Source organism: Oncorhynchus tshawytscha, linkage group LG16 (genome assembly GCF_018296145.1).
Source record: "Oncorhynchus tshawytscha isolate Ot180627B linkage group LG16, Otsh_v2.0, whole genome shotgun sequence".
Classification (NCBI taxonomy): domain Eukaryota; kingdom Metazoa; phylum Chordata; class Actinopteri; order Salmoniformes; family Salmonidae; genus Oncorhynchus; species Oncorhynchus tshawytscha.
In genome coordinates this window covers 55,508,594-55,527,216 of record NC_056444.1, presented here as the reverse complement: position 1 = coordinate 55,527,216, position 18,623 = coordinate 55,508,594, and the positions used below count along the sequence as shown (strand labels likewise).

The following is an 18,623-nucleotide window of genomic DNA, read 5'->3' as shown; positions in this document are numbered from 1 at the left end:
GTAATAAAAAAAAAAGCAGAAATTGACATGCCGATAGGGGTGCCGCAGCTGGGTGGCGGTGTGGGCTAACGTTAATGTGCCGCTAATATTATAATTTTTAATATTGTAAAAAAAATGTATGCATTATAATAACCTATGGGACTTGTCATACATCTAAGATGGCGTAGCAGTGAAGACGTGTTTGTTTTGTCCTCTCGTGTACTTTTGTATTTTTCGTATTTTTTATATATATATATATTTCAATTTATTTTCAATCTCTTTTCGATTTTTAATTTGATTATACCTTCCGGTAACCTGCCTCACCCAATGTGATACGGAATCGCTATTATTTTCAATTTTAGAACACATTCAAGAACCTCTAGAAGCTAACCAGCTAATTAGCTACAAGCTATTTAGTCATTGTTAGCCACTGCTTTTACCGGCTTTTACCTTCTGCACAGATACCAGCCCTGTTTTTAGCCTGGATAATACTCGCTAGTCTACCAGTATCGGACTGTCTCTCCACAACAAAGCCGGATTCCTGCCGTAATCCCTGGACCACTACTTCTGATCTTCACAGCTAGCTTGCAGCTAGCTAGCTAGCTAGCTCACAGCTTGCAGCTAGCTAGCTCACAGCTAGCTCACAGCTAGCTCACAGCTAACTCACAGCTAGCTCACAGCTAACTCACAGCTAGCTCACAGCTAGCTCACAGCTAGCTCACAGCTAACTCACAGCTAGCTCACAGCTAACTCACAGCTAACTTGTACTCACTGTGGCACCCAGTACCGAAGCTATCCCTGAGTCCCACCTTCCGGCCTACTCAGCTGTTCACCCGAACCACACTCATACACGGCTAGAGCCCAAAACTCCACCGGATCCTTGCTGTAAACTCTGGACCTTGGCACCGGATCACCGCTGCTACCGATTGGATATTGTGGCTAACGCCACTGCCACGAAGCTAGCACCAGTTAGCCGTGAGTCAGGCACATCTACCGGCTAGCAAACTAAATTCCACAATACTTCTTTCGCCATCTGGCTTGGATTCTCTGTCGATGCGACGCCCCGCCGCAACACCACGACTGGTCTGCCGACGAATACTCCATCCACTGTGCCTTCAACCCGCCTCCGTCAGAGCAGACGCTCCTACTAGCTCAGGGCTACTAACTTTAAATGCCGTGTTGCTAGCGTAGTGGCGGCTCCCCTGTTCCATCTACTGCTGCCCCCTGGACACTATGATCACTTGGCTACATAGCTGATGCCTGCTGGACTGTCCATTAATCACGGTACTCCACTGTTTAATAAATTTTTATTTTTTATTTTTTTGTAAATGTTTTATCTGTCGGCCCCAGCCGCGAACTCAGGCTCTGTGTGTAGTTAATCCGACCCTCTCTGCCTAGTCATCGCCATTTTATCTCCTGTTGTTGTGTTAGCTGATTAGCTGTTGTCGTCTCACCTGTTGTTTTAGCTAGCTCTCCCAATCAACATCTGCGATTACTTTATGCCTCGCTGTATGTCTTTCTCAAATGTCAATATGCCTTGTATACTGTTGTTCAGGTTAGTTATCATTGTTTAAGTTTACAATGGACCCCCTAGTTCCACTCTTCATACCTCTGATACCTCCTTTGTCCCACCTCACACACATGCGGTGACCTCACCCATTACAACCAGCATGTCCAGAGACACAACCTCTCTTATCATCACCCAGTGCTTGGGCTTACCACCGCTGTACCCGCACCCCACCATACCCCTGTCTGCGCATTATGCCCTGAATATATTCTACCACGCCCAGAAATCTGCTCCTTTTATTCTTTGTCCCCAACGCTCTAGGCGACCAGTTTTGATAGCCTTTAGCCGCACCCTCATCCTACTCCTCCTCTATTCCGCGGGTGATGTGGAGGTAAACCCAGGCCCTGCATGTCCCCAGGCACCCTCATTTGTTGACTTCTGTGATCAAAAAAGCCTTGGTTTCATGCATGTCAACATCAGAAGCCTCCTCCCTAAATGTGTTTTACTCACTGCTTTAGCACACTCTGCTAACCCTGATGTCCTTGCTGTGTCTGAATCCTGGCTTAGGAAGACCACCAAAAATTCTGAGATTTCCATACCCAACTATAACATTTTCCATCAAGATAGAATTGCCAAAGGGGGAGGAGTTGCAGTCTACTGCAGAGATTGACATTACTTTGCAGGCTTACTTTCCAGGTCCATACCCAAACAGTTCTAACTTCTAATTTTTAAAATTAATCTCTCCAGAAATAAGTCTCTCACTGTTGCCGCCTGCTACCGACCCCCCTCAGCTCCCAGCTGTGCCCTGGACACCATTTGTGTATTGATCGCCCCCCATCTAGCCTCAGAGTTTGTTCTGTTAGGTGACCTAAACTGGGATATGCTTAACACCCCAGCAGTCCTACAATCTAAGCTAGATGCCCTCAATCTCACACAAATCATCAAGGAACCCACCAGGTACAACCCTAAATCTGTAAACAAGGGCACCCTCATAGACGTTATCCTGACAAACTGGCTCTCCAAATACACCCCCGCTGTCTTCAATCAGTCTCTCAGCGATCACTGCCTCATTGCCTGTATCCGCTACGGGTCCGCATTCAAACGACCACCTCTAATCACTGTCAAATGCTCCCTAAATCACTTCTGCGAGCAGGCCTTTCTAATCGACCTGCCCCGGGTATCCTGGAAGGATATTGACCTCATCCCGTCAGTTGAGGATGCCTGGTCATTCTTTAAAAGTAACTTCCTCACCATCTTAGATAAGCATGCTCCTTTCAAAAATGCAGAACTAAGAACAGATATAGCCTCTGGTTCACTCCAGACCTGACTGCCCTCGACTAGCACAAAAACATTCTGTGGCGGACTGCAATAGCATCGAATAGTCACTGCGATATGCAACTGTTCAGAGAAGTCAGGAACTGATACACGCAGTCACTCAGGAAAGCAAAGGCCAGCATTTTAAAGCAGAAATTTGCATCCTGTAGCTCTAACTCCCAAAAGTTCTGGGACACTGTAAAGTCCATGGAGAACAAGAGCACCTCCTCCCAGCTGCCCACTGCACTGGGGCTAGGTAACACGGTCACCACCGATAAATCCATGATTATCGAAAACTTCAACAAGCATTTCTCAATGCCTTCCTCCTGGCTACTCCAACCTCGGCCAACAGCTCTACCCCCCCGCAGCTACTCGCCCAAGCCTCCCCAGCTTCTTCTTTACCCAAATCCAGATAGCAGATGATCTGAAAGAGCTGCAAAACCTGGACCCGTACAAATCAGCTGGGCTTGACAATCTGGACCCTCTATTTCTGAAACTATCCGCCACCATTGTCGCAACCCCTATTACCAGCCTGTTCAACCTCTCTTTCATATCGTCTGAGATCCCCAAGGACTGGAAAGCTGCCGCGGTCATCCCCCTCTTCAAAGGGGGAAACACCCTGGACCCAACTGCTACAGACCTATATCCATCCTGCCCTGCCTATCTAAGGTCTTCGAAAGCCAAGTCAACAAACAGATAACTGACCATCTCGAATCCCACTGTACCTTCTCCGCTGTGCAATCTGGTTTCCGAGCCGGTCACGGGTGCACCTCAGCCACGCTCAAGGTACTAAACAATATCATAACCGCCATCGATAAAAGACAGTACTGTGCAGCCGTCTTCATCGACCTGGCCAAGGCTTTCGACTCTGTCAATCACCATATCCTTATCGGCAGACTCAGTAGCCTCGGTTTTTCTAATGACTGCCTTGCCTGGTTCACCAACTACTTTGCAGACAGTGTTCAGTGGGTCAAATCGGAGGTCATGTTGTCCGGTCCTCTGGCAGTCTCTATGGGGGTGCCACAGGGTTCAATTCTCGGGCCGACTCTTTTCTCTGTATATATCAATGATGTTGCTCTTGCTGTGGGCGATTCCCTGATCCACCTCTACGCAGACGACACCATTCTGTATACTTCTGGCCCTTCCTTGGACACTGTGCTATCTAACCTCCAAACGAGCTTCAATGCCATTCAACACTCCTTCCGTGGCCTCCAACTGCTCTTAAACGCTGGTAAAACCAAATGCATGCTTTTCAACCGTTCGCTGCCTGCACCCGCACGCCCGACTAGCATCACCACCCTGGATGGTTCCGACCTAGAATATGTGGACATCTATAAGTACCTAGGTGTCTGGCTAGATTGTAAACTCTCCTTCAAGACTCATATCAAACATCTCCAATCTAAAATCAAATCTAGAATCGGCTTTCTATTTCGCAACAAAGCCTCCTTCACTCACGCCGCCAAACTTACCCTAGTAAAACTGTCTATCCTACCGATCCTCGACTTCGGCGATGTCATCTACAAAATATCTTCCAATACTCTACTCAGCAAACTGGATGCAGTTTATTACAGTGCCATCCGCTTTGTTACTAAAGCACCCTATACCACCCACCACTGCGACCTGTATGCTTTAGTCGGCTGGCCCTCGCTACATATTCGTCGCCAGACCCACTGCCTCCAGGTCATCTACAAGTCCAAGCTAGGTAAAGCTCCGCCTTTTCTCAGTTCACTGGTCACGATGGCAACACCCACCCATAGCACGCGCTCCAGCAGGTGTATCTCACTGATCATCCCTAAAGCCAACACCTCACTTGGCCGCCTTTCCTTCCAGTTCTCTGCTGCCTGTGACTGGAACGAATTGCAAAAATCGTTGAAGTTGGAGACTTTTATCTCTCTCACCAACTTTAAACATCTGCTATCTGAGCAGCTAACTGATCGCTGCAGCTGTACATAGTCCATCGGTAAATAGCCCACCCAATTTACCTACCTCATCCCCATACTGTTTTTATTTATTTACTTTTCTGCTCTTTTGCACACCAGTATCTCTACCTGCACATGACCATCTGATAATTTATAACTCCAGTGTTAATCTGCTAAATTGTAATTATTCACCTATCTCATGCCTTTTGCACACAATGTATATAGACTCTTTAAAAAAAAATATATACTGTGATATTGACTTGTTTATTGTTTACTCCATGTGTAACTCTGTTGTTGTCTGTTCACACTGCTATGCTTTATCTTGGTCAGGTCGCAGTTGTAAATTAGAACTTGTTCTCAACTAGCCTACCTGGTTAAATAAAGGTGAAATATATATATATATATTTTTAAATCCCCTTTAAGCATGGTGAAGATATTAAATAGACTTTGAATGGTGTATCAATAGACCTAGTCACTACAAAGGCACACGTGTCCTTCCTAACTAGTTGAAGGAAACCGCCCAGAGATTTCACCATGAGTCCAATGGTGTCTTTAAAACAGTTCCACAAGTGGTAGGAAAAAAACAGAAGATGGAGAAATAACATTGTACCACAATACTAACCTAATTGACAGATTGAAAAGAAGTAAGCTTGTACAGAATAGGCACTAAAGTAATAGTGCAAAGAATGTGGCAAAGCAATTAGCCTTTCGTCATAAACACAAAGTGCTATGTTTGGGACAAATCCAATACAACACATTACTCACAGTACCACTTTCCATATTTTCAAGCTTAGTGGTGGCTGCATCATGTTATGGGTATACTTGTAATCGTTATGTTAAATTTAAATAACATTAATTACAATATGAATAAAATAGATGTCCTTCCAAAAAAAGGATAACTAAGGATGTTAAAAAGCAGCTTTTCTCTGTGCCCCTGCTTGGACTGTTAGGAAACAACAGAGTGGTTTGGGCGTGTACTGACAAATATTATTTGACAGCTCAGCCAATGTGACACGCATACACTTGGATATTCGAATTACCTCCCTTGTGGGGGCACTGGGGCAAGACTGCGCGAGCCCAGCTTCACCAAGCCAAATAGTATGGATGGATTTGGAAACTCACGATGGAACTACTTTGGAACTTTACTATAACAGCAATAACTGCAGACTGATTATTTCACAAGTGTGAGTAATTTCTGTCCTTTGCTTTGTAACTATATTCCTAATATTTTTATTGTTATCTACCTAACTAGTCGTGAAGCTAGCTAGCTAGCTACTGCTGATACCTATGTCTTTCAACAACAGCTTACTAGATGTCCTCTTGACTTAAAACTTTTAGCTACAAACCACAGGATTTAAAATAGAAGGGAATGGCAAGATTGTTGTTGTATGGAGGATCGGCTTTGACTTGAGTCATTGTCAGCTAGCTAAGTTAACCGCTATAGCTAACGTTAATTGCTTCATAACAGCCAGCAAGCCAACTCTTACAAACCACATAATTTGAAATGGAAGTAACTGGCAAGCAGTGTAGGTGCCGTTTAAGATGAGGGAGGATGATTCTTTTTTTTTACGAGCATGGCCTTATTTCTATTGCAGCACACTGGATGACTGTCATTCATATTCCATTAACCCAGCTTAATGTAACATTGATAGGTTTGGGCTAGTACATGATACTTCAATTTTCCCTATACCTATCATGAGGTTGCTACAACCTAGCCTATGAATGAAAGTTTACAATGTAGGTGCACAGGTCAAGAGAAATGGGAATAATCAAGGTGACAGACATTGACACATTCAATACCGCCTTTTTCCCCGTTTCGTTCGGTTTTCTTCTGCTTAAGAAAGATTTTTCAACAGAATTGACGGAATGAATACACCCCTGATCACACGCAAACACAGTTCACTTTCATAGCAGCCACATACAAACAGCATGATCACTTTGATTGTTGTATACTTCCTTCTCACATCTACGCACTCTCCTCCTCTCACCTTTTCCCTTTGCTTGTGGACTTCAGTGCACAACGCATTAGCTGTCTGTGACCAGGGAAAAAAAACTTTCCAAGCCAAACCTTCATATTATAACCGCTAACTGCTACACACTGCCTACATCACTGTCACCATATTAACATCATATTCAACATAGCTACTAGAACTAATGTTAGTAAACCCACTACAATTATGCAGTAAAGTGTACAGTAAGCAACAAGCAGTTTAGCAGTTACAACATCGGGGCCTGGTGCAAACAGTTCATAAAACCAAAAGCTTACCTTGGGTTGGAAGAGTTCCAGTGTTGGATAGCCATAGATAGCTAGCTAACATAGCATCCCTCTCTGTTTGAGCTGGGTGTTTGAGTAGGCTAAACTAAAGCTAGCTGCAATTCCTAGCAATCTCTAGCAATCTCTAAGTAGGTGAATGTGAAAGAAAATACAACAAAATATAATCTCTCTCTCTGCTTTTTCTTCATTTTTGAAGAAATTAACATGTTCAAAACTGTTCAACTATTATCTTTCTCTCTCTTTGAGTCAACTACTCACCACATTTTATGCACTACAATGCTAGCTAGCTGTGTTTTATGCTTTCAGTACTAGATGCACTCTCTGATACTTTGATTATTTGGTGACATGTGAATATATTTCATGTAAATTCAGCAAAAAAAAGAAACGTCCTCTCACTGTCAACTGTGTTTATTTTCAGCAAACTTAACATGTGTAAATATTTGTATGCTCACTGCTAGTTTGTTTGTTTTATTTATTATTCGGGGACAATGCACATTAATCAACATCAATGTAAATGTGCCGGGGTTAGCCAAAAGATAATTTGCACCCGTAGCCCCAGGGCAGCTAAGGACAATTACACAGTCACAATACACATACACACTAAAACAATACAAAATACAAATACATTACATCTGTGACGAACGTCGTCCTCCTCTTCTGCGGAGGAGAAGTCAGAAGGATCGGAGGACCAAAACGCAGCGTGGTAAGTGTCCATAATGTTTATTTTAATACATAAGCTGAACACTACGAAATACAAAACAATAAACGTGAAATGAACGAAACAGTCCCGTGTGGCAACAAACACTGACACGGAAGACAAACACCCACAACCCAAAACTGAAACCCAGGCTACCTAAGTATGATTCTCAATCAGAGACAACAATTGACAGCTGCCTCTGATTGAGAACCATACTAGGCCAAACTCAAAAACCAACATAGAAAAACAAACAGACATCCCACCCAACTCACGCCCTGACCATACTAAAACAAAGATAAAATAACAGAACTAAGATCAGAACGTGACAACATCCAATAATATATCATGTATAATTCTAACAAGAACAACAACAACACTATCATCAACTGTCGTCTTACATATGAGGAACCACAGATAACTCATGTGTACAGATTTGGATAGATTTTAGCCATGTTTTCAATTCAAATTTAAAAGTATAATAATCAGTGCAGCTTCTCAAGTCCATGGGCATTCCAGTGTATTGTAGCTCTAACAGACAAGGCCGATTGGCCGATTTTACTGTGTCAAAAAGGGACAACACAATCCCCTCTAGTTACTGCCCTTGTTATCCTGGAGGGGCTTTCCTTGAGAATGATATGCCGGCATAGGAGTGGAGGGGCAAGACCATGCAGGATCTTAAAGATAAGGCTGGCGTCTACATACTACTTAAAGCTATCCAGACTAAATAAATGATGTTTGTAAATGATGTGACAATGGTGGTAACTGTTTGGTTTGTTATCAAACATCTTAAGTGTTTGTTTGTAGAGGGATTCAATTGGTTTCAGAATAGTAGCTCCTGCTTGTGACCAGCATGTGAGGCAATACCTCTATTGTGAGAACATAATAGCATGCATATATAGTTTGGTGGCCTCCAGAGGAAGGAGAGGTCTTGTAAACCTGTATTATTGTCAGTGCAAGGTTGCATCTACTGTACTGTGAGGGGATCTAGAATGAGTGTACCATACCAAATTGTATGTTTTATGAGGTAATGAGTAAAACTGACCTTGGGTCAATGCTTTGGGGCACCTATATACTGTACTGTACCTCACATATTCTACAGAGAGCATGTGTTATTGTTGTGATTTATTGTCACAACTGAAGCAAAAGTAGTGTGGTGTACATGCTTACGTCCTTGCAGAGCATAGGCCATATCAAGCTGGCTACTAGTGCACACACTCATAAGAATGTAAACATAAAAACATATGAAAGAACACACGCGGGAACACACATCCCTCTGCAAGGGCAGCAGCAGCTTTACCCAGCTGCTGTATTCATTTTGGGTCCGGGGTGCTGTAAATGTGCAAGCTCAGGGAAACACACATACAAACACACACACACACACACAGCGGCAAAGGCATCGTATATCACTGTGAGTTTCCTCGGAATGGGAACAGGGTGCCGTGGTATCAGCAAATTCATCATGGACACGCACTGCACTGACACTCTCTCTCGTCTTCTCTCTCTCACTCTCTCTCTCCTTCGCTCTCTCCTCTTCCTCTCTCTCTCACTCTCTTCTTCTCTTCCTATCTCTCCCCCTCCACTGTCTCTTGCTCCTTCTTTCTCTCTCCCCGTCTCACCTTTGCTTTCTCCTTAGAGAGAGGAGGAGGGCCTTAAACTGGCAGTGTTGTAGCACTAGGAGACAGGTGCTGCATCTGCACATTAAAGTGTGTGAGTTCTATGGAAGGCCACTGACCCTTGTATACTATCTGCATGCTGTAATGGTAAGGTAGAAAGTAAGAAGTAGTGGAGGAACTCTGAGCAAAAGAAAGGGGAGAGGTAGAGAGAAAGTGGGGAAAGAGAAAGAGTAGAGGGGAAGGATGGCTCAGAATAAGGTACCTGCCAAAGTACCATACATATACTGTACATACAGAGAGAGAGAGAGAGAGAGAGACGTTGCTGAGTACTAGCATTTTTGACATGGTGACATGTGCCACATAGTCTACCCCTCCCCAGTCCTCTCATATAGCCAGTCAGTGGGGGAATGGCATTTTAATTGCCTTGCGGCAGTAATATCTACCTCCAGTGTGATTTAAACTCATCATTAATATCTAGTGAAAAGTGTCCAGTCACAATGCATCGGCCTGTGTGTCCGATCGTAAATAGACACCAGGCGTTACATGGCACTAGATGGTATTAGAACCCAATGAGACTGGAAGACTATAGTCAAAGGTTAAAGGTGAACCCTGGTGTAAGAGGTCGTCCTTCCTGTCTGGTCAAGACCAGGTTGAGGTATTACTCTCCATTGGAGGCCGTGAACTCTGACCTTGAGCACTATGTGGTGTGTGTTTGTGTGTATGCCTGCATCCCAGCATCTGTTTATCTGTCCATTTGTCTGTCCGTCCATTTGCCTGTCCATCCATCCGTTTGTCAGTTCTAAGTTCTCTGTCAGTTTGTCTGTGTGCAACATGGCCATCCGGTCCAGTCAGTGGCTCTGACCTTACTTTACCTCTCCCTCTACCCCTCCCTCTTTTGTGCAACGCTTTGCCCCCCACACACTACAGACAGACAGGCCAATTCTACTCTTAATACCTCTCTTCTTTCTTTCTTCCCTGCACTTCAAGTGGCTGTTAAAATGGCCCTTGGCAGCTAATCTTGGGTGACGTGTGGTGACGGCAGTAGGGATGGCAGGGGTGGCAGGGGCTGGATTTGCAGCTGGCAGTCTGGCAGCTTGGCTGAGTGGCAGCTGCGATGAGGCGCACGGCTGGATTAGGGCTCCCCTGTGCTGATTACAGAGCAAGAGAAAGAAAGAGATGGAGAGCGAGCTGGATATAGATTGAATGGAAGACAGAAAGAAGGATATATAGAGTGAGGGAGTGAGAGAGAAAGAGAAGAATAGAGCATATGAGAGAGAGAAAAGGATGGAGAGCGTGAGGGAGGGAGAGAGAGAACGGCATGGGCTAAGGAGGAGATCAGAAGGAGGAAGGAGAGGGAGGGCGATGTACAGGAATATAGGAGATGGTACGGAGACAGAGAGAAGAAGAGAGTGCGAGAGACCAGAGAGAAAGAAAGCCAGGGATAACTGATATGGCTCAACAATTATATTTTTGTTTTACTCGCATCTGCTCACAAGACACAGACACAAAGATATTATTTTTCACCTTCAGATGTAAACCCTACCCCACCTTCACCAGTTATTTGTCTGGAAATCACCAACTGTGAGGTTACAACAGGTCTGGGACCTGTGCAGTCCTCTTCACCCCATGCAGTTAGCCCTGGCTGACCCTAATAGTAATGAAGTATCCTTTGACGTGTTTGTTATAGATGGGTTAGGTAGCAATGCCACAAAAACGATGCACGCGCTTCAATGAGGTCTGTTGTGATTCTGAACGGCAAGATGGCTAGCAACAATGACAAGAAGCTGCCATGTGGGGAATCGTAGGTGGCTCATTACAGCTAGTTTTATGTTGTCCTTGATACCATGTCTTGTTTTGGGGTGTTTATGCTAATATGTCATCCATTTGCTAGCTAGCTAACCAACACCTGTAACAATTTATTTGAGAAACAAGTGCTCATTGTGTAAATGTATTTATGTTTTCAGTAAATATTGGAGACAATATATCGTTTACATGTTGTCAACAATCTAAGCCAACCCATCTGCACATTTCGGTTTTGTTGCTAAACAACCGACCAGTCTATTGCCTGTCCATTTAAAATGACACAGGTCAGCAGGCAATGGAGCCAAATGCTTGCCCCTTTCTTATGAGGGAGTGATAATTAACATAGAGATGGAGTGTGTAGAACTGACACATGCTAGAAAAAAAATGCCATCTTGGAGGGCTGTTTTGGCATGCTCGGGAGATTGTTGCTAACCTGGAACGTGATTCAATGGTGCTTCCACATTAGAAGATGCAAATTTCAGGCGGAATCAAGATCAGTGTTTTTTTTCTATTTCTATTTGTAACTTTTCCGTTCAGTAGAATAGTTTTCACATGGCCATACTGCCTGATGGACTTTGGACTATAATTCCACTGTGTAGGGTTGCCAGTTTTGCAAGAGACACCTACTTTGCAAGAGGATGGAATTAGCCCCAGAGCAAATAACCAAGGAAAACAGGCGTGTTTTCTGAAAGAAGTTTGTTTGGCCAGGTTGGAGAAATGGTATAGTGTGTAAAGACGGATTCAGTCGGATTTGACAGGTGCATTGTACAGGTGCATTGTACGTGTTGACAAGCCCTTCCTCGGGGACGGTAGTGTCATTTAGCCGGTGCAGGTGACAGGTAGACAAGCTTTAAAGAGATGGCCACCGTGTTGTTTTTCGGCCACAGTTTTGAGAGCTGCCGTGATCAACACACACACAGCAGATCAAATCAAATCGTATTGATCGCATACACATATTTGGCAGATGTTATTGTGGGTGAAGCGAAATGCTTATGTTCCTGGCAGCAATGGTGCAGTAATACCTAAAAATACATAAAAATACACACAAATCCCCAAAATAAAAATAAATAATTTAGAAATATAGAAATATTAGAACGAGCAATGTCAGAGTCCGGAACATATACAGTACCAGACAAATGTTTGGACACACCTAATCATTCCAGGGTTTTTCTTTCTTTTTGACTATTTTCTACATTGTAGAATAATAGTGAAGACATCAAAACTATGAAATAACACATATGGAATCATGTAGTAACCAAAAAAAGTGTTAATCAAATCAAAATACATTTTATATTTGAGATTCTTCAAAGTAGCCTTCCATTTCCTTGATGACAGCTTTGCAGACTCTTGGTATTCTCTCAACCAGCTTCTTAAGATAGTCACCTGGAATGCATTTCAATTAACAGGTGTGCCTTGCTAAAAGTTTAGTTGTGGAATTTCTTTCCCTGTTAATGCGTTTCAGCCAATCAGTTGTGTTGTGACAAGGTAGGGGTAGTATACAGAAGAAACCTCATCCATATTATGGCAAGAACAGCTCAAATAAGCAAAGTGAAATGACAGTCCATCATTACTTTATGACAGGAAGGTCAGTCAATACGAAACATTTCAAGAACTTTTAAAGTTTTTTCGAGAACAGTTGCAAAAGCAATCAAGTTCTATGATGAACATCATCTTTGCCTCGATCCTGTCTAGTCTACCTGCAGCCTGAAAAACATCCCCACAGCGTGATGCTACCACCACCATGCTTCACCATAGGGATTGTGCCAGGTTTCCTCCAGACGTGAAACTTGGCTTTGAGGCCAAATGGTTCAATCTTCGTTTCATCAGACCAGAGGATCTTGTTTCTCATGGTCGGAGAGTCTTTAGGTGTCTTTTGGCAAACTCCAAGTGGGCTGTCATGTGCCTTTTACTGAGTGGCTTCCGTCTGGCCACTCAACCATAAAGGCCTGAATGGTGGAGCGCTGCAGAGATGGTTGTCCTTCTGGAAGGATCTCCCATCTCCACAGAGGAGCTCTGTCAGAGTGACCATCGGGTTCTTGGTCACCAACCTGACAAAGGCCCTTCTCCCTTGATTGCTCAGTTTGGCCGGGCGGCCAGCTCAAGGCAGTCTTCATGGTTCTAAACTTCTTCCATTGAATAATGATAGTGGCCACTGTGTGTTTGGGGACCTTCAACGCTGCAGAAACGTATTGGTATCCTTCCCCAGATCTGTGTCTCGACACAATCCTGTCTCGGAGCTTCACAGACAATTCCTTTGACCTCGTAGCTTGGTTTTTGCTCTGACATACAGTGTCAACTGTATGTGGGAACTTATACAGACAGGTGTGCCTTTCCAAATCATATCCAATAAATTTAACTTGCCTCAGATGGACTCCAATCAAGTTGTAGAAACATCTCAAGGATGATCAATGGAAACAGGATGCACCTGAGATCAATTTTGAGTCTCGTAGCAAAGGGTCTGAATACTAATGTAAATAAGGTATTTATTTTATTTTTTGGGTGCGGGAAAAATTAAAAACCTGCTTTTGCTTTTTCGTTATGATTTATATTTATTTAATCCATTTTAGAATAAGGCTGTAACGTAATAAAATGTTGAAAAAGTCTAGGGGTCTGAATACTTTCCGAAGACGCTGTATATACACTACATGACCAAAAGTATATGGACACCTGCTCATTGAACATCTTATTCCAAAATCATAGGCGTTAATATGAAGTTGTTCCCCCCTTTGCTGCTATAATAGCCTCCACTCTTATGTGAAGGCTTTCCAATAGATGTTGGAACATTGCTGTGGGAACTTGTTTCCATTCAGCCACAAAAGCATTAGTGATATCGGGCACTGATGTTGGGCGATTAGGCCTGGCTCGCAGTCGGCTTCCCAGTTCATTTCAAACGTGTTCGATTGGGTTGAGGTCAGGGCTCTGTGCAGGCCAGTCAAGTTCTTCCACCATGATCTTGACAAACCCTTTCTGTATGGACCTTGCTTTGTGCACGGGGGCATTGTCATGCTGAAACAGGAAAGGGCCTTCCCCAAACTGTTCCAACAAAATTGGAGACGCAGAATTGTCTAGAATGTCATTGTATGCTGTAGCATTAAGATTTCCCTTCACTGGATCTAAGGGGCCTAGCCCAAACCATGGAAAACAGCCCCAGACCATTATTCCTCCTCCATCAAACTTTACAGTTGGCACTATGCATTCGGGCAGGTAGCGTTCTCCTGGCATCCGTCAAACACAGATTCGTCCATCGGACAGTATATACAGTTGAAGTCGGAAGTTTACATACAGTTTTTCAACCACTCTACAAATGTCTTGTTAACAAACTAAAGGCCGCTCAGCAAGGAGGAAGCCACTGCTCAAAAACCGCCATAAAAAAGCCAGGCTACGGTTTGCAATTGCACATGGGGACAAAGATCGTACTTTTTGGAGAAATGTTCTCTGGTCTGATGAAACAAAAATAGAACTGTTTGGCCTTAATGACCATCGTTATGTTTGGAGGAAAAAGGGGGAGGCTTGCAAGCCAAAGAGCACCATCCCGTCCATGAAGCACGGGGGTGGCAGCATCATGTTGTGGGGGTGCTTTGCTGCAGGAAGGACTGGTGCACTTCACGAAATAGATGGCTTCATGAGGGAGGAAGATTATGTGGATAAATTGAAGCAACATCTCAAGACATCAGTCAGGAAGTTAAAGCTTGGTCGCAATTGGGTCTTTCATATGAACAATGACCCCAAGCATACTTTCAAAGTTGGCTTAAGGACAACAAAATCAAGGTATTGGAGTGGACATCACAAAGCCCTGACCTCAATCCTATATAAAATGTGTGGGTAGAACAGAAAAAGTGTGTACGAGCAAGGAGGCCTACAAACCTGACTCAGTTACCTGACCTAAATTCACCCAACTTATTGTGGGAAGCTTGTGGAAGGCTACCTGAAACGTTTGTCCCAAGTAAAGCAATTTAAATACAATGCTACCAAATACTAATTGAGTGTATATAAACTTCTGACCCACTGGGAATGTGATGAAAGGAATAAAAGCTGAAATAAATAATTCTCTCTACTATTATTCTGACATTTCACATTCTTAAAATAAAGTGGTGATCCTAACTGACCTAAGACAGCGAATATTTACTAGGATACATTTTCAGGAATTGTGAAAAACTGAGTTTAAATGTATTTGGCTAAGGTGTATGTAAACTTCCCACTTCAACTGTACATATGAAGTAGGTATAATAGTATGTAAACATAATTAAAGTGACTAATGTTCAATGACTATGTACATAGGGCATTTACATACACACACAAATGCTTAGAGTCACACACACACACACACACACACACACACACACACACACACACACACAATGAGATTCAGTTGACATCTTCTTGGCAGGGCTTGGCAGTGCTACTGTCCTGTAAAGTCATTGTGTAAACAGACTTTGCAGTAAAAAAGATTGTCTGCTTGCATTGATTTTCATTTAAGGGATTGTGCTTTCAGCTCATCACCTCTAGGTCTACAAAAGATTGTGTGTGTGCGTGTATGTGTGTGCCTGCTTGCAAGTTTGTGTGTGTGTTTGTGTGTGTGTGTGTAATTGTTACGTAGCCTGACCTTACAGATGGGTAAGGACAGGGAAATGCTGTATCATTCTTCTCTCCATCCCAGCCACTGCAAACCAAGTGTGCCTCAACAGCACTCAACAGTGTGAGAGCACCCGTTAGTATAGAAACCACGCCACAGTTTTCAAATTAATGTAGACATTTACATATATTTACATACTGAGGGGAGAGAGGCTCATTTCATATCTGACCTCTGTAGTCTAGATGTGCTCATTGAGACCAAAATTGTATCTGACATAATTGGAGACACTTCAAAGTGAATACAGAGTACATAGATTACAGTGAAGACACCGCCTGCACACACATTTGCACACAAGTAAGCAGTCAAATGTACTTTGTTGGCCTACTACAGTGTGACAATATGTCTATTTTATGTCTTGAGCCACCACATCCCATTGTGATTGTACATGTTAGCAGTAGCTAGCATAACCCCACAAGGTTGTGTATGGAAATGTTATCAGTAGCTAGCACAACCCCACAATGTTGTGTATGGAAATGTTATCAGTAGCTAGCATAACCCCACAAGGTTGTGTATGGAAATGTTATCAGTAGCTAGAGTAACCCCACATGGTTGTGTATGGAAATGATAGGAGTGGCTAGCCTAACCCCACAAATTTGTTTACAGTATGAAAACACATTTTGTTAGCAGTAGCTAGTATAAACCCACAATGTTGTGTAGGAAAATGCATGTTGTTAGCAGTAGCTAGCATAGTAGCTAGCATAGTCCCACATGGTCTATGGATCCAGCCACACTCCAGACACAGGCCTTGGGCATTGTTCACTGGTGCTGAGCCCAGTGCTTCCTGAAGAGAATGCTCACTGTTCCCCCATTGTCGCCGATGCACATTCTGATGCCCTTTTAATGCAGTGTAAATTGCAGGTGCATGCCAACTAAATGCCTTTTAATTAGTATGCCGAGCAGACTTGATTAGCAATCCATCTTCATGAGTGTCCGGGCCTGATCTGAAGCTGAAAGTGTTCCTACTGACGTCACATGCTAAGATAACCTCAATACCCTCAATGTAGGATATGCTACATACCTGTTATGTAGCTCTTATAGCTAGCATCTAGGCTACTACAGCCTGTACTCTGTCTATGGTGGTGGAATTAGCCATTTTAGTGCAACATGCTAAGATAAACCTCAATATTCAGATAAACCTCAATACTCTTATAGGTATGTTATGTAGCTCTTGTAGATAACATTTAGGCTACCACAGTCTGTTCTCTGTCTATGGTGGTGCAACTAGCAATAATAGTGCACAATGCTCTTAATGGTTTTAGCAGATTAAAAAATATATTTAAAAAATGGAGCTGGCGCACACCTAGAATATTAGTTTGTATAGAGGTGCTGACTAACGTCAAATAAACTATCAAAATAAAGAATGTTGCACACTCCGTGTATGATCTCCCAGCAATTTAATGTGTATTTACCCACATTTCGGCATCACTGTGCCTTCCTCAGGGTAATGTCATGAATACTTGAACTAGGTTATGTAGGCACACAGTGCAATTAGTGTGACCAATGACAGTAGTGAAGGGTGTGTCATAATGATTAAGTTAATTAAAATGAATTAGTGAAACAATTAAAAAATAGTATATGGCATATTAAATATATTATGCTATTGTTATCATATAGAAACATACTGGAATATTGTACATAATATTAGCATCAACATACAATATTGTTTCATTCAATTTCACATAATAATTTCGTATTTCATTTTTGTTACATGTAATCTTTTGGTTTAACCTTAATATATAATGAACATCATCAACAGGGGGGACATATATGGTGTATGGTAATGTTCAGGAAATTGTAGACACTAGAAGACACTAGTCACGTGCTCTCATTGATAGAGGGCTTAGGAAGGATGCCAGAGGGCACCCTGCTGGCCACTTTTGATGTGGAGAGCATTACACTAACATCCCACACACTGGAGGCTTGCAGACGTTGCAACACTTCCTTCAGCAGAAGCTCCATCCAATGATTGCATCTTACAACTTACTGAACTGGTATTATCCCATAACTACCTTGTCTTTGAGTCAGACTTTTTCCTTCAAATTCGGGGTGTAGCCGTGGCTCCCCTTCTTCCCCCAACTATGCAAACCTGTATGTGGACAATTTGAAGAAGCATGTACAATATTCCATTATGTTTCTATATGATAACAATAGCATAATATATTTAATATGCCATATACTATTTTTTAACAGTTTCACTAATTAATTTTAATTAACTTAATCATTATGACACACCCCTCACTACTGCCATTGGTTAGACTAATTGCACTGTGTGCCTACATAACCTGGTTCAAGTATTCATGACATTACCCTGAGGAAGACACAGGTGTGCCGAAACATTGGTAAATACACATTAAATTGCCGGGAGATTATAAATGGAGTGTGCGACTTTCTTTATCTTAATAGATTTAGCAACATAACATGATGAATAGGTACGGGAGAGTGGGGTAAGTTGAGCCAAAGGGGTAAGTTGAGCCACTGTTGTTTTTTTAGGAAACCATACACAAAATGTATCATTTGACCAAATATTTAGGAAAAGCTCATGATTTCATGGAGTTTGTGAAGGAATAAACCACAAGGAAAAAGTGGTAAGCAAGTTGTGTCTAAAGTGTTTTCTTGAGGTAACAACAGGGTCTGGCCTATGTTAAAACTGTAAACAAAAGTATAAAGTGTTTGTTAGGTGTTAGGCCCGTGTTAAAAGATGCTTAAAATTATTAAAAGTAGTGGTTGGAACTGGTTCAGGGAACAGAACCGAACAGAACCGAAAATCTGACATTTTTCGAGGAACCCGAATCAGACCTGGGAACGAAAGTGATATATACTGTGCCGGAACAGAGCCATTATTTTAAAAGCATGGGAACTGGTTAATATAACATTATTTTAGTC

At 42.7% G+C, this 18,623-nt stretch overlaps 1 protein-coding gene across 3 annotated transcripts in view; it reads left to right on the top strand.

Moving 5' to 3' along the window:
* Window positions 1–18,623, top strand: part of LOC112215952 (kazrin-A) — a 208,784-nt gene that overhangs the window by 106,876 nt on the left and 83,285 nt on the right. The window lies entirely within an intron of this gene.